Source organism: Microtus ochrogaster, chromosome 5 (genome assembly GCF_000317375.1).
Source record: "Microtus ochrogaster isolate Prairie Vole_2 chromosome 5, MicOch1.0, whole genome shotgun sequence".
Classification (NCBI taxonomy): Eukaryota; Metazoa; Chordata; class Mammalia; order Rodentia; family Cricetidae; genus Microtus; species Microtus ochrogaster.
In genome coordinates this window covers 46,421,060-46,426,602 of record NC_022012.1, presented here as the reverse complement: position 1 = coordinate 46,426,602, position 5,543 = coordinate 46,421,060, and the positions used below count along the sequence as shown (strand labels likewise).

General features: G+C 41.1%; 1 protein-coding gene across 3 annotated transcripts in view; it reads left to right on the top strand.

Annotated features, from left to right (window-relative positions):
- The window catches only part of Zc3h12c (zinc finger CCCH-type containing 12C), a 55,780-nt gene that overhangs the window by 41,093 nt on the left and 9,144 nt on the right, over positions 1–5,543 (top strand). The gene's annotated exons all lie outside the window — the stretch shown is intronic.

Genomic DNA, 5,543 nt, shown 5'->3' with positions numbered 1-5,543 from the left:
CCTCCAGCAAAGCCCACCCGCAGTGACACACCTCCTCCAGCAAAGCCCACCCGCAGTGACACACCTCCTCCAGCAAAGCCCACCCGCAGTGACACGCCTCCTCCAGCAAAGCCCACCCGCAGTGACACGCCTCCTCCAGCAAAGCCCACCCGCAGTGACACGCCTCCTCCAGCAAAGCCAGCCTCCTAGTCCTTCCCAAACAGTCTCACCACTGGAGACCTTATGGGGACCATTCTCATTCAAATACCACAGCTACATATAAGTCAGATATTTTTCATTGATGTGGAAACATTGACATCAAATTTTATAAAGTCCTCACTCTCTGAAACATTCTTAGTAGATCTGTTCTAGCTGTGGCGTTCACTCCATAGTACTTGGAAAAGCACACTGAAGCTCTTCAGAAACCATGTTTGTCATCTCTATGAAATTAGCCTAGGCAGCTGTCAAGTTCTAGTGGCTACAGGACATAAAAGGCCTGGCAAGACCCTGGTGTATGTGATTCAGCCAAAAAAGGAGGAAATTACCAGAACCCAGAAATACATTTACTTTTGCATTTTTTGTCATTTTTAAATGTATGAGTTTGAGGCAAACATGCCTTCTTTAACCGTTCATTCTTGTTGAACATTTGACGCAGTCATACTGACTTCCAGGAATATCCAGTCCTTCTCTCTCACCCAGAACCATGAAGAACCCATATGAGCAGAACTATAGAACTTTTCAGAGGAAGGGAAGGATGGAAGGAATACAGGAGACCGAGACCATGCCTCCAGTGAGAAAGATTGTCTTAAGATTTTCTTTTATCTGATATCATGAAGGCAATGTTAAATAGGGTGAGGTGAGTTGGCAAGCATTGGTGGGGGCTTGAGCCATGGGTTCTGTCAGGTCTAAAAGGAACTGAGGACAGATGGCTGTCTATGGTGTCTATTAGCTCACCAACGTGCTTGCTGGCGTCCAGGATCACTCAGGCCCTGGGGATCTTCTCACCCCACCCTTTCCCCTAAACTTCTGCACCTCTTGGGCTTCCCTTCCTCCAGCATCTCATTCTTATGAGAGGCCATTCAATTTCTGCCATGAATTCTCTTGACACCCCCCCCCCATCTCTTATCTCTCTCTCTGCTCTCCTCTCTGTTTTCTCTTCTTCTCTTGCTGCCCTCCTCCCCCATGGCCTTATTTGGCCTACTGCTTTCTTCCCCTGCCCTAGACTCCTCCAGATGCCTCTGGCTGTACCCTCCCTCAAGTCTACAGTAAAAACCTTCCCTCAACCATACCTTGGAGAGTCATGTTCTCCCTCTATTTAGACCCCATGTAGCTATGTCAAACTACAGAGTAGAATGCCCATGCGATCCAGCAAAAAGAACAAAAATGGTGAAATAACTCTAGAAAAAAAATAATTTGCTTATGTTCTTACCTTATGCCCTGTAATAATAAATGTTACATCATTGAAGAATAAGTTGTCAAAATTAAGTCATCAGAGATTGTAGTCTTTGAGGTGGGAAGGGGAACAGCCTTTCTAAATTTAGAAGTTTTAGAAGTGATGTGAGGAAAAAGTTAATTAAAGCAAATTTCAATTTCAACCTCTTGGTAGGCTTTCTTAAAACTAAGTATCTATTGATTACATTTTAAAAATACCCTTAATATTAAGAATTCACACAAACTAACAAGCACAGAGCTGTTCCTAACATGTAAAGAATAAAGTGGTTGGAATAAACAATTCACAAGAACCAAATAAGGAAAAAGTCCTACCTCAGTAGTCAAAAATATACACATCTAAACAATTACTACTTTCTAGCCATCAAATTCACGTTAACAGCTGATATTCAGTGCTTTGAGGAAGCTGCTCTTACACCCAGGAAGTACAGATCACCACAACCACCCTCAAATATGTTTATCTTAAAATGTTGATTCAATAGTTTCCACTTCATTCAAAGTTTTTGAGGTTTGGGTCAGATAAGGTCAACTGTGAGCTAAAAATATTAAATGGATGCTTCTAGAAATTAACAGGTCATAAATTTAAAATTGCACAGTGTTTTGAGTCATGTGAGGAAATACTGTGTTACGCTACACTGTCCCATCTAGGAAAGGAATCCTCCCTTTGTGCAGCATCTCCAACCTCTGGGTGTTATTCCGTGCCCCAACCATTGCCCGGCAGCCCTCTAGTACAAGCAGATTATCTATTGCAATGCTTATGCATATGTAGCTCTTATTTTATTTAGTAGTAGCTTAAAGATAAAGGTTACTAACAGTTTGGGTGTCTCCACAGAAAAGCTGTAAAGTAAACCCTTTAAGTGAAAAGGTAGGACTTCTCAAATTTATAAAGAAGGAAAAAGTATGTGCTGGGGCTGGAGAGATGGCTCAGAGGTTAAGAGTACTGACTGCTCTTCCAGAGGTCCTGAGTTCAATTCCCAGCAACCACATGGTGGCTCACAACCATCTGTAATGAGATCTGGTGCCCTCTTCTGGCACACTGTATACATAATAAATAAATAAATAAATCTTTAAAAAAAAAAAGTATGTGCTGAGGTTTCTGGGCCATGTAGTGCCATAATTTCCAACATCATTTTTAACAGTATATTGTTTCAATCATTCCATTTTTTCCTGGCTCATTTTATGTCAAATTGACACCAGCTAGCTTCTTTTGGGAAGAGGGGACCTCAGTTCAGGAAATGCCCCAGCTAGATCAACCTGTAGCAAGCCCGTGGAACACTTCTTTGATTGATGATTGATGTGGAGGGTCAGCTCACTGTGGGTAGTACCACCTGGGCTGGGCCGTTATAAGCAAACAAACTGATCAAGCTACAGGGAACAGGAGCAAACCGGTAAGTGGCATTGCTCTATGGCTTCCCTGAATTATGGGCTGTAAACTAAGATTAAATAACCCTTCCTCCCCAAGCTGCTTTTGTTCGTGGTGTTTATCAACAGTAGAAAATCTAAGACATGTTTATTATAATTTAATTTTGCTGTGCCTAATTTAAAAATTGAGTTTTATCAAAGATGTGTATGTAAAGGATAAATATATATATAGGATTCTGTACTGTGTTTTCACCTGTTCTGGGGTGGGGTGTCTTCAGTCTTTCCCAGTGAATAAGGGAGAGGGATTGCTATGCTCTTAGATTTTCAAGTTCCCCTTTAAGGAATGAATCCCATAAAAATAAGAAGTGATGTAGGTGAAGGTTTAGATCCAAAAAGTCAATGTCGTATTATTTTCAATAGAAGGAAAATGAAAACCAATTGTATATTCACTAGAATAGTTCAGTAAATTAGAACATTCCTCAATGGCACAATATTTAGGCAGAATTTTTGTGTGTGTGTCTGTAGGTGTGTGTAGGTGTGTAGGTATTCTTGTCACTGTCCATCCTGTGACCAGAGGTCAACACTGGGTGTCCTCCTCTATTGTTTTCTGCTTTATATCTTGTCTGGAAGCTCGAATGACAAGCCATTGAACTACTCTGTTCCATCTGTCCGCGTTTCCCTGGCACTGGAATTGTAGATACATGCCACCATGCCATCTTTTATACACGTTACAGGAATCTGAACTGCTGAAACTTTGAACTCAGGTCTTCACTGTGCACCAAACACTTTACCCACTTAGCCATCTCCCCAGCCCCTAGACAGTTTTTTACAGAATATAGTATTATATAAGACTCGAGCTCTTTATTGTATATGGATGTATATAAACTTGTGGTTTTTATTGTTTTTACATGTATAGTTTATATATGCACATAAGTATACATATACATAGATATATAAACAGAAAAATTACAGAAAATGATTTAAAGGAAATATGCCAAAATGTAAATAACCTCTAAGTTGTATTTTTATGGGATGTTTATTTCTCCCTATTTCTTTGTATCTTTACTTTCTTAATTTTTTTATAAGTACCTTAAAATACTTAGATAAGCAGTGACAGGGTATGATAAATTAAACTCAAATGAAAAGACAACAGCTGAGCATCGAGACACACATCTGCCATCCCAGAATTGGGAGGCTGAGACAGGATCTCAGGTTAGCCTGGGCTACTTAGCAAGACCCTGTCTGAAAAATAAAATAAAGGAAAAGTGATGTTGAATTGACCAGTTTGGGTCATGGCAGAGTCCAGGGAAAAGTCCCAGCATGCCAGGCCCCAGAAGACATCAGAGTGCCTGTTACTTTGTAAAGTGGTGGAATGATAATCAGAGTCTTTAAAGTGTTTTCTTTCCCAAAATAATACTTTTCTTGACTAAAGCCACCAAGCACATACTCTCTGGTGAATGGAATAGTTCAGTACTCCTTCACCAGGTTTAAATAAATAAGGCATACATTAAAATTTTCAGAGTCATGGGTTCAGCCTCGCAGTTTGCTAATCTTCTATTCACTTAATAAATACTTAACATGCACTGGCTATGTTAACTTACTAGCTTATATACTAAACTTGCATTTTTAAGCTGGAATTATCTATCTGTCATCTAACATTTTTTTTCAACCTTACAAACTGTTTCATAAGCACAAGTTGAACAAGTGATGGTGGTTTAGGCTGCTTCATTTCCTCTGCCAGCTTCTTCAGTGAGGTTCAAAGCAAACAAACATTTCTCGGGAAATAGATGCCCATGAGTTACTCAGGAGCAAGATAGAGGGAATGAGTAGAAACTCCAGAGTTTGCACCCTTTAGTGGCTGCTTATTCCTGCATTCCCTAGACATTCATTGAGTATCTACTAATGTGCTTCATGCACTGGGCACTGATGGATACAGAGACCAATGAGACAGAGCACTGTGCTGCCCTCCAGAAACCTGGAGCATGCTGGATTCTGTTATTGAATCTGGACTTTAGGGTTTGCACTGGTTTTCTGTGAATTTTAGAGAGATCAACAATTGCATGTGATTGAAATGCATTCAAGTTAGGTTGAAGAGCATGGTCCATGGGTGGAGGGGAGCTTCCTGGCCCCTCTCCATATGTTAACTAGTTCGCTCCTTCTAGCCTGCCCACTGCATTTCAGAAACAAAGAAGCAGGTTCAGTGAGATTGTGATTTCCTCGTGTGAAGTTTAGCAAAACTTGCGTTTTATGCATGAATGCTTATTCTGACACCCACATTGCCACCTCTAGTCCATTCTAAACTCCAGTGACCACTGAACTCATAACACATACTACAAGAAAACAGGTAGTAACTATCTGTAGAATTTTTGGTGGGTTTTTGAAAATTATTTAGTGACATTTATTACCACATTTCAGAGGACAGGATGCAGAACATGTGGCGCCATATTTGTACGAGCGCCGCTGCCCCACTGCCTTGTTCTTGTGGGCCTGTATTTCAAGTGTTTCTTTTGCTCCCTTCATTACAGCTTCTATTTAGGAAAAATAAAAACTACAACACACTCACAGATGAGAGAAAGTGCCTGTTGCTCAGAAGGGAAGCAGCACAGCAGCTCAGATTGAGCCCTGTAGTGCAGAACCTCAGCTGTGACGTCACACTGGTGCTGCTGACTCCAGCCTTGTGGGGCAGAGCCTCAGCTGTGACGTCACACTGGTGCTGCTGACATCAGCCCTGTGGAGCAGAGCCCTCAGCTGTG